This window comes from Cryptomeria japonica, chromosome 11, assembly GCF_030272615.1.
Source record: "Cryptomeria japonica chromosome 11, Sugi_1.0, whole genome shotgun sequence".
Lineage (NCBI taxonomy): Eukaryota > Viridiplantae > Streptophyta > Pinopsida > Cupressales > Cupressaceae > Cryptomeria > Cryptomeria japonica.
The window spans coordinates 74,687,369-74,699,408 of NC_081415.1; positions in this window are offsets into that span (position 1 = coordinate 74,687,369).

The following is a 12,040-nucleotide window of genomic DNA, read 5'->3' on the forward strand; positions in this document are numbered from 1 at the left end:
TCTTCATATGTTAGATTTAGTACTGGTGTAGTTTTGATTGTCTTCACAAAAACCCTCCTTCAACCTTCAAATGATGTCTACATGTATAGCTCTTCTTTTTCTCACATATATCTTCACACAATCCTTTTTCGCATTCCACATCTGATCTTACAAATAAGATCTTACATTTATACCATACCCTATGACCAATTTTAGTAGGTTAGCTCTAAAGGATAATACATTAAAATTAATTTACAAATCAATTAATACCTGATGCAATAATCAATTCACCATGTCCGCTTAATGCATTTACAACAACAATAAGTCATCTCCATAGCATGCCATGCTGATCTGGAAAAGATAAACTTGCCGGTGTAACCTGGACCTATTTTCTGGTAACAATAAATATGTAAATACAAATATACCAATAAATAAAACTCCAAGACAAGGTTTCCACATGATGTCTTCGACATAACCAAGTGTTTTCCATGTCCTTCCAAGTGCTAGTGATCATTATATCCTGCTAGTGTACCAAATACTAGTGACTGTGCATAAGTCACTTGCTTGCCGTTGAATGTTGTTGATTCTCCAAAGTGTCAGAGTTGATAAGTGTTTAGTAGTGTTGACATCAATGACAAAACCATACCAAAATACCAACATATAGGTTGTAAATTTTCTAAGGAGAATGATGTTGCATCCATTGATGAAAATGAGTATAGTTCAATGATAGGGAAACTGCATTATGTTGTTCATAGCAGACTGGATATTGCTCATGCAGTTGGATTAGTTGCCAGATTTCAGAAGAACCCAAAGTAGATGCACATGATTGCAACTAAAAGGATATTCAGATATTTGAAAGGTACTATTGATTATGGATTATGGTATCCATATGCAAGTAACTTTGAGTTCAAAGTTTATACAGATGCACACTGGGAAAGAAATGTTGATGATAGGAAGAGCACAACTATTGGTGCATTATTTCTTGGAGGAAGACTTGTATCTTGGAGCAGCAAGAAGAAAAGTTGTACATCACAGTCAACTACTAAAGTTGAATATGTTGCAGTGTATATGAATTGTACACAAGCAATTTGGATGAAACACATTCTAGAAGGTTTTAAGTTGAAGATCATAGAACTGGTAAAAACTTTCTCTGATAACACCAATGCAATAAATATTTCAAAGAACCCAGTGTTGCATGCTAGAACCAAGCATATTGAGTTGAAATATCATTTCTTGAGAGAGAAAGTGCAGAGTAAAGATGTGATACTGGAGCATGTATCCACTAAGGAATAGATGGCAAATATATTTACTAAACCTCTGCCTAAGGCTACTTTTGAGTACCTTAGAAGTTAGCTAGGGGTTGTGCCCCTACATGAGGTCAGTTGAACAGATGTGGAAGACATCAGTCTTGATGCTAACTGAAGAATATTGAAGTAGGATTTGTCTAAGGTTGAGCTACTCCATAGGGGGACCGACTTGATGTAGAACAATGAAGTATGGCACTGCATGTTTTACTTTCACTTTGGCATTATTGTCAAATGGGGAGAAGAATTGTATGATCATGAGGGAGAAGAACTAAGTTACCAGTTGAATACATGGAGATTTGAAGGGGAATGCATGGTAGAATGTAAACCAAGATTCCTATACTTGTGTACGTGCATTACTCTCAATCATCACAATCAAGGGTATTGATATTTGTATTGCCATCAATGCCAAAGGGATAAATTGTTGGCGTATGATTAAAGATTGCATTTATGAACTGTTGTATTGTCATTGATGTCAATTGTAACTGGTAATGATGTTGTTATGCAACCGCTAGTCGAGAAAGTGAAGGAAACCAGTATTACTCTAGAAGTAGTGAGATCAATCAGTAACCCTAACCAATGGAGCTTGGTGAATTGGTTGTATTGATTTATGATCAAATGGTGATCGGTAATGATTATGCCACGTATGCATGTTGTATGTGATCAGTTTCAAGTGGTTTTTGGTGCATAAAGATAATGGTTTTATCTTGGGAATGAGTGAGTACATTGCATGAAGAGGAACCACATGATGAGTTATAGGAATTGATGAGCAATGATCAAGAAGCAGTCAAGGTTGTCTTGTACAATGTGCAATGATTTCTATATAATCCAATGGTCATGTTTGAGTTGATTTGTTTATAATCTCTATGAGATCTTTGGTTTGTGATGTTTTAGCAACCTATTATTTTTCTTATAAGGTTGATGAGTTATTTTGTTGTAGCATTGGCATTTTTGGTTAAGTGTCAGTGTGATTGATTGTTGAGCTAGAAGGAGTATATGCAGTATGTGTGAAGGTAGATAAGAGCATGAAAAGGATCTGATCAAGCAGAGTAGTTCTATTTACCAGATCAAAAAATCCATGTTGTTCTCTAAAAATTACAACAGTTAAATCCCTTAATCGGGTAAGCTTTAACAGGCTTAGTGCTATCTAAATCCTCTAACCAAGTGATCCATTAGTTTGGATTTCAAATCCTCTATCTGATAGACTTATAAATCACTGAGAGGGGGGTGAATTAGTGACAAAAAAAACAAAACCACTTTAAACACCGACCGGTAAAGACAGTTAACCAACTTGCTAAATACTATGCATGCAATCCAAAATGTTAATAAAGCATCCACAATAAGTAAAACATCCACCATAACACAAATTTTTATACGTGGAAAACCCAATTGGGAAAAACCATGGTGAGATGGGACTCACAAGTTAACTAGCTGCAGTAATAGGTAACTAATTGGTTAACGTCTACAAAGTGGTATGCTAAAAGTGAATCCTGTTAAGGATCCCAATGCCATGTTAGGAGTTGTACCCTGTGAAAGCTAGTACCCTATTGGGAGTAACCTCGGTAGAGGATTTCGAAACCCAAACTAATGGATCACCTAGTTAGAGGATTTGTACAAAAATCTTGTTATAGCTTACCCTACTAGGGGATTTGACTATTGTAGTGATAAGAAAACAACAGGTAGGGATGATCTAATATTAGTACATCTTGTTGGTATAGATCCTCTTCAGCTCACTCAATACTGCATCACTGACTTACTTCTGCAACTCGCAACAACTCTAACTTGTAACATAAACTATGTCCTGCATCATCATCATCATACCAAAATAGTTCAACACAATGTCATTATATAAACATTAAATTTCATGTTGGCTTAGGAACTCCATCATAATTTCCTAGGTACAGTGTATATAGACAATCTAACATAACACATCATAGATTGCCGCCAAAACTATCGGTTAGGGATAACTCATCATAACTGGTGATAACTCATCATACAATCAGTGAATACTAGTTTGAACATCGATATTGGTCAAGAGTTAACCACTTCCAACTCATAAACTGATTGTCCTCCATTTGTTTCTTTGATGATCTTTGTTGAATCTCCAAGTTGGTGTCAGCCATTCCTACATATACCGCTTGTCTACATATACTAGTTAGACACCCTAAAAACTTATTAGACTTCTCTATGTAGGTAATATCAGTTTTGCAATACAAAGACTTAGGAGTAATACTGGTTTATCTTATCTGAGACATCTAAGATGATATGAACATATGTGTGTGTATACATGTGCCATCAATGACAACACATGAAGTCATCCATTACAATCATCATCAAGCCAACACTAAAGGAGATAAAATACTGGTTAGTGAAGTGATTGTAGATGATATCATATTTGGAGGCAATGATGACATGAGTGATGACTTTGCAAATGAGATAAAAAGTGAATTTGAGATGTCTTTGTTAGGAGAGATAAAATTATTCATAGGTTTGCAAATTCAATAGATAAAGAGTGGTATTTTTATCACATAGTCCAAATATATGAAAGAGGTATTGAAGACATTTGGAATGCCAGACTATAAACCAATTGGTACACCAATGGTTACATGTTGTAAACTGCCTAAGGAGGAGGATGCCATATTTGTTGATGAAAAGGAGTACAGATCAATGATAGGGAAACTACATTATGTGGTTCATAGCAGACTAGATATTGCTCATGCAGTTTGTTTAGTTGCCAGTTTTTAGAAGAACCCAAAGGAGACACACATGATTGCAACTTAAAGGATATTCAAATATTTAAAAGGTACTATTGATTATGGATTATGGTATCCATATGCAGGTAAATTTTGATTTGAAGGTTTATACAGATGCAGACTGGGAAGGAAATGTTGATGATAGGAAAAGTACAACCAGTACTGCATTCTTTCTTGGAGGAAGACTTGTATCTTGGAGCAGCAAGAAGCGTAGCTGTATGTCATTGTCCACTGTTGAAGCTGAATATGTTGCAACGTATATGAATTGTACCTAGGAAATCTAGATGAAACACATTCTGGAAGGATTCAAATTCAAGATCACAAAACCAATAAAGATTTTATGTAATAACACTAGTGCGATAAATATTTCAAAGAACAGGGCGTTGCATGCTAGAACCAAGCATATTGAGCTAAAATATCATTTCTTGAGGGAGAAAGTGCAGAGTAAAGATGTGTTACTAGAGCATGTATCTACTAAGGAGTAGCTTGTGGATATCTTTACTAAACCTCTACCTAAGACTACTTTTGAGTATCTTAGAGGTTAGCTAGGGGTTGTGCCCCTGCATTGTTGGCATTATGTTGTCATTGATGTCAACCGGTATGGGATGAATACCGATATGAGAGATGTATGTGCAACACTATCAAGGAGGATTATAGGTTGAGATATCTTTGATATCACTTTGTGTTGAAAACAACCAATAAGGTAAGGAAGATGACCCCGAGACTCACTGATACACAAGTTAGTCCCTGACTTGTGTGGATGAGATGGATAGGTTACTGATACATTATATCACTATAAAAGAAGAGCATGTCAAGTTGATAAGTGAAGTGTTCACACTGGGAAATATGATTGGATTTTGTTTATGATGAAGAAGTAGAATATTACCTAAATCACATCAACACTAGAAGAGAAGAATGAACAGGTCACCAGAATGTTGTGAGGTTGTAGAACAACATGACTCCCACAAGATGAAGATGACAAGGTGCAACTCCACTGGTAAGTGAAACTTATCTCCTATCATGAATTGTGTGCATCATAGTTTTGTGAGTTAATGAACAAGAGGTGTGCATTAAGTGCATGAAATTAGGTATATGTACTGGATCAACTAAGAAGGTATGTTGAGATGCTGGTACAGATGAAGAGTGGTGTGTTTGTCACTTTGACAAACCAATTGTTATAAGGTAAGAGCTGATCAGGGAGAAGGCAAGACTGAGTAGATGTAGTCAGAGGAGAATGGCCTGACTAAAGATGAAGTATGTGGAAGGATGATGACATAGTGTCATCTAGAGTGTTTACCATTATGTAAGTCAACTAGTAATATGGACAAGGTGTAGATGAAGAAGAATCACCATCTGACGAAGATGTACATAAGGTAGGTTAGCAAGAGTGCTAACTGATTCCACTAGATAAGAAGCATAGTGCAAGGTTGATGACAACCTGTTATCACTATTTTAAAAATGGATGTTCTTGGTCCATAATTGGCTAATTTTGTTGAAATTTTGAGTCTGGTATTGGCCTTGTTACCTCTATTTTTTTGTAAGCCAATGGGAAGGTTTAAGGGTTTTAAATTCTAACCTTCAAGATGTCTGAGTAAAAACCTGGTTCTAATTCTGCATTACTTTTTACCACTTAAGTGATGGGTCCATTTGTCATGAGAAGTGTCCCCCCATTGTTATTTACCTAGGTAGTCCCTTAAATATTTTAAATTTTGTATGCCTATTACTTTGACTTTTTTCTAATGTTTATCGGGCCCTATAAGTGTCATGCAACTCTTTGTTGATCCAACGACCCACGTTGATTCGTAGTCGGGAGATGCTCATAGTTTACATTTCATGAAGTAGCAAAAAGATGGCAGGTCCCAGAAGTAGAAAGGTTTTCCAAAGAGTAAAGAGTGGTTGGTTTAGAGAATGATCAATGGCCCACATTGATTCGCAACCAAAAGGTGCTCAAGATTTAGCCTTCGTGATGTAGCAAAATGATATGGTAGTCCAGCTAGCGGTCCAAGTGGTTTAGGTGGCAAATCAGAAGGTCACACATGGCCTCGAGGTTAAGTAATTCAAAGAATAAACTTGGCGACCAGATGGATTGACCATCGGATCAAATAAATGCATCTTGATTGTGATCCAACGGCTCATGTTGATTCACTAGCTCTAGATGCACATTGTATATGTTATGTGAAACAGTGAAAACACGTGGCGGGTCCAAGAGACAAGTGGTCTTCCTTGGTTAAAGGGTGATCAGGTTGGAAAAGGATCAACGGCTTGCATTGATTTGTAGCCGGGAGATGCACGCATTCTACCTTTCACGAAGTAGTGAAAAGGTGGCAGGTCCCGCTAAAGGTGGCAGTAAAGGTGGTAGGTCCAGCTGGCGCTGATAGAGCAATGATGGGGCACTCAGTTGGTGGTTTGCAGTGGGCCCGGGTGAGGTGGTCATAGAAAGAATAAACAATGAGTAAGTTCCTAAGATCTGACGGCCCGCATGGATTTGTGAAGATAAGATGCTAGTAAGTTAGTCATTGCAAAGTGGTGAAAAAGGCCGGTGGGCCCAAAGGACAGGCATAGCACAAAGTTAAAAGTAGATCAAGTCTGTTTTGATCCAACAATCCTTGTGGTTTTGTAGCCGCAAGCTAAACGAAGATTACTTTTCACGAAGTAGCGAAATGAGGTGGAAATCACATGAAAGCATGATGTGGTATGATAGTTGGTGCATTTCATAGAGTGTAATAGTGATGTGTTGAATGCTACGTGGCTCTGAAGGGTAGTTGAGGGCCTGCCTAGGTGTAACCAGTAGTTATGTGCAGAATACTGAAGCAAAACACGTGGCGAATTTAGAATGGAAACCAAAGGAGCTTCTTGAGCTAATGGATGATTGCCATGTGGCATTTGTTAACTGATGACTAGGTAAAGTAACTGATCTCCAAAAATAAAGGGCGCACTTGAAGGGTTTAATGTCTGTTAAAAGGTATTCACCTTGTGCTTGATCCAACAGTTCTCATTGTTTTGTGGCCCAAAGATGGTTGCAATTTAGTCTCTGTGAAATGGCGAAAACCATTAGCCGTCAAGATGAGGCGTGGTTAGTTAGTGAGATTGACAGTCCTAGTTAGAGTTAAAGACCGGGTGATTAGAGTTTGATCTAATTGTTGGCATGGCTTCGTGAAGGAAAAGTACACGAGTGTTAAAGCCCATGAAATATCAAAAAGAAGGTGGGGCCCGACATTAACAAAGAGAGATCAGAAAGAGGTAAAGGTGGTGTAAGTTCTTGTAATCTAATGCCTACCATTGTTTCATGAAAGAAAGCTGCAAAGGTTTTATGTACTACGAAATAGTGAAAGGCCAAAACAGAGGAAATAATCAGAGAAGTTATGACCCATTGGAGCTAGTTTTGAATTCAAATCTGAAAAGATAGCCTAAGCATGCAGAGTTAATTTCTAAAAATTCAATGCCAACTTGTCCTTTAGAGTCCGCATCAACTTGATTGTTAGTATTGTTTCATCAAAGTCTGTTGCAGAGCAATTGGTGCAGAGCGATTCTTTTCAGGAGAATAATTAGGTTTTTTGTGCTTTTCTTGATAACTCTGGTATGTTTCCAACCATTGCTATGTGAATTATTTCATTAGAGGTCTGTGCTAGTTTCAAGTGGTATAGTTGCTTATTCAGAATGGCACCAAGAAGATAGTTGACAGGAAAAGTGAATTATTAGGAGAGGAACATATGTGATGATTTTTTAGAATAGTTAACCATGTCCACCAATGTCAAGGCTAAGGCAAAAGAGTTAGTACCAAAGAACCCTCATCTGAAAATTGGGGATGGCCTATATGATAAAGGCAATTGGTTAAGAGACCCTGAGATAGGGATATCAGGTTTAGGACTGTTCAAAGTCAGTTTTGGGCAGAGACATTCCCAAGCTCCTTTAAATAGCATATGGGAACTAGATGTAGGAAAACTTGTGGTCCCTGGTGTATTCATGGATGTTGATCTATTGACCCTAATTGCACAAAATTATGACCCCATTACAAGATGAATCAAAAATGTAAAGGGATCAGTCCTAATTGAAATACAAGATGATGAATTCAGGAACATTTTTAAACTTAGTGAGGCCTCCAATTTGTTAGAGCCTATTGACTTTGAGTCATTAGCCCAGATTTACAATGCACAGAGGGATCATCTTAGGAGTGGCCCATTGAAAGAGTTCTTTGTTAAGATAGGGGGGTTAACAGCTGTAGGCCCCAGTACAATGGAACCATTCTCCCTCAATTTATTTACTCTGAGAGCTAAGGGTATGTATTGGGCACTATGTCAGATCTTTGGAGAGGATGCTGAAAAGAAAATGCCAACCCATTACATGTTAATGATTGCACAAATTCTAAACCCCTCCCTAGCAATAACATTTGATTATGCCCCATACCTTACTGATGCAATTCATAAAGGGCTAGTAGGGATTAGAAATGGTAAGGTGGATAGGCCATTTGGATGGTATTCCATGTTAATGCACATGTTATTGTTCAAAGGTGTTGATTACTTTGCAAAGGAAATGGACTTGATCATGGTAAAGGATAAGGAAGAAATGTTTGTTCAACTTTGGAGCACTCTCTTATCCTAGGATAGAGAAGATGCTAGTTTTCTGAAGTTTGATAGATGCTTTGCATCTAAGATTAGAATTATTTTATGCAGAGAAAACCCTAGGATTCCTAAGGCTCTTTTGAAATTCCTCAGACCTAAGGAGTTTGTAGAGGATATTAAGATTGTTCACAATTGGGGAGACATGTATTTGTACCTTGTTTCTACTATTTTCAAAGTGTATGGTTTTAGAGGAACCTGCTACCTACTGCCCTATCAAGTCCCATTGAAGATAGGGATTGCAGAAGTGTTGAGACAGATTGGAGGAGTGCAAGAAGTAGAGCTAACCAATAGGAGTAAAGGGACCATTTTCCCAACTATTACCATGGCCCACCATTTTGTAATCACTAAAGGTGGATGGAAATATTTTGAAGAATTCTTTAAGCCATATAGGTTGTCAACTGCAATTTCAAGATGTGCAGACCCTGAGGACTTTTTCAATGGCATGTTCAGAAAGAGAGTAGTGTGTAGAGGTAGGCCTCACCATTTTCAGTTCCCCAAAGATTTAATTAGGAATGAATTTAGCTTAGATGAGCCGGAACTAAGGAAGGAGAAGTGGGTTGCATATAAGAAGGCACTTGATTTTATCCATCAATTTAATAGTAGCTATGACCCTTTTTCTAGCTTCAACCCTTTTGAGGAGAAAATCAAATTTTTGATTCTCTATTTTTAAGACATCATGCAGACCTTAAAACAAAAAAGGGAGGCTATAATGTAGAATGATTCTGATAGGGTTAAGCTGGTCTTAGCTAAGCCTACCTTTGCTAATGCTATTCCACTTGGTCACTATGCAATGCATAAGAAGTCAAAGTACACTATGATGATGCTAGTGACAGGTGAGCCTTCCACTTCAAAAGGGAAAATGAAAATTGAAGATGTCATTGACATTCATGATTCCCCTAAAAAGAAAAGAGTGGGAAAGGAGGTTGAAACTGATGAACCTCAATATTCTCCATCTCAGTCCCCTAACCACATTGGAAATGAGCAAGCAGTGGCTAAACAATTGTTATAGTTAGGGAGTCTCGGTGAGATTGCCTATACCTATGAGGAGACCCAAGAGGGGATGCCTGAAGAACCACCTAGTGTTAAAATGGATTTGACTGATGGTGAGCTAAAGGCCCAAGAATTGGACCTTACTGTTAAACAAGCCAGTGAAGAATTCTTGGTTGATAGTAACTTTGTTACAATAGGGGCTTTCATGCAATTTGTATGGAAACAAAACATTGAACAATTCAAGGCTAGATGTGAAAAGAGAATGAGTGAGTAGCCTCACAAAGATACAAATTCAATGGAAGAAGAGGTTAAACAAGAAATGATGGTTGAATTCAAAGCTATCACTCCTGAAGCTAGAAGAGAGATGGTGTCAAAGGCTGGTAATCTAATCCTCCCTGAGTGGGTTATAGTTGATGCTTTAGTTCTTGATGCAGTAAGGAAGGAAATAAAGCTAATGGAAGGAGTGACCTTCAACAAGGATAATGCTACTCTTGTCATGTGGTCATTTAAAAATGATGAGAACAAAAGGAGAAAAAATGCATCAGATTCTAGCCTCTTAGGATGAATGATTGTTAAGAGAGTCCAAGATATAGGGGTAGTGGAAGTTGCAAGCACAGTTTTGGAAACTATAAAGTTTAATGTGGAAGTAGCAGAGAAAGAGGCACAAAAAAGAACTAATCTCTAATTGAAGTTGGAGACTATCTTAAAGGCTTACAATGAGGCTAAAGAAGGAATAGCCAATAGGGACAACAACATTACTAGACTCTAGAGTCAGTTGGCAGGTCAACACCATCCAGGTGAATCTTCTACACTCATGATAGCCTCTTCTCCAACAAGACCCCCTCCTACTATTCCCATTGTAGAATACCACCCTTCCCCTATGCCTTTTGGTTCCCAATCACTTGAAAATGTCGAACATGAGCTGGAAAGGTTGAAACAAGCTCAAGCCTTGTTTGCAAACAAATATGAGGAGAAGGTGAAAGACATAATCTTGAAGTTTGTTAACTCAATCAAAACCTCCATTGTATACTTAAATATGAAAAGGATTCTGGAGGTTATGATCAAATTCAGAGAAGATGAAGCCACTTTGGAACCAATCCTTAATAAGTGGATACCTAGAGGTAAGGAGTTGGAGCTCATGTGTTCATCTCATCCAGATGCAGAGGAGAATGACATTCTAAGGTCCACCAGTGAGTTTGTAAAAGAGATGAATATTCTCTCAGAGGAAAGGGCGGGTGTGAAAAGAAAAGCCCAACTTTATAGAAAAGAATATTCAGATCATAAATTTGAATTGTTTCAAGGAGGTTTTATCAGTCCAATTCAGTTAAAAGAAGAGAAGACCTGGTTAGAAGAGGTGGAGCACAATTTGTCCCAAAGGGTCAATAAAATTATCAACACTGATGACACATCTTTATTTGTCCAAACTATTGAAGAAATTGAAAAGGAGAAATCTCATTACGGTTTCATAGAAACAGAAATTGGGCATTTAATAGTCACTTGGAAAAGGCTAGAAGACATGAAACAGAAGGTTGTTAGTTTTTCTTGGCAAAGTGATGATGTTGTTCAGGAATGGAAGGATAATTATGTCAGACAAAAAGGAGATGCTCCGGAGTAGTTAGAAGAGGTTGCAATAGAACAAAAGGCACAAGAGGCTATGGATGTTGAAAAGGACTTGTAACCGCTTCTTGGAGAATCATTGCGGATGTAACAATGTTTTTTGAAAAGGGTCTAAAGCTTGTATGCATCCATAATGTTATAAATGGATACCAGGATAGAAAAAAAGGGATCACAAGAATTTGTAAAGAAACTCTACAAAAATTTATCTACATTTTTCTAGTGTTTCACAGAAAACTATCTAAGTTTTGTAAGATTTTCTAGATTGAATATAACTATACAGATCATGAACTTTGAGCCTAAAATTTGTGTTGTCTTCTAGTATGCTTTCAAATATTTTACTGGTTTCATTTAGGTAATTTAGGGTTATTTTAATTGAATAGGGATTGTAATGAAATCTTTATAGATATGTTTTTTAGCTTTCTTCTTCAAGAGGGGAATTAAATACTCGAGAAATATCTTTATCAGTAGGTTATTTGTTGGGAACTTTGAATTTTATGAACATTGTTTAGTATAACAAGGGGGGATTCTTATACATGTCAGGCATGTATGGAGTTGGTAGAAGCCAAAGTGATTGAGATGCATGGATATGTTTAATTCTGGAGTTCTTGTTTAAAATAGTTGACTCTGTAGCGTAGATAAGGCACTAATATATGTTAATGTTTTCTTTTCTAAATCTCTTGAAGATCAACACTGAAAATGAGCCTAAGTTTTCCTATATTTGTTTAGTTTTTGTTTAAGGTGATAAGATCCACTAGTTTTTGGATAATGGTAACTATAG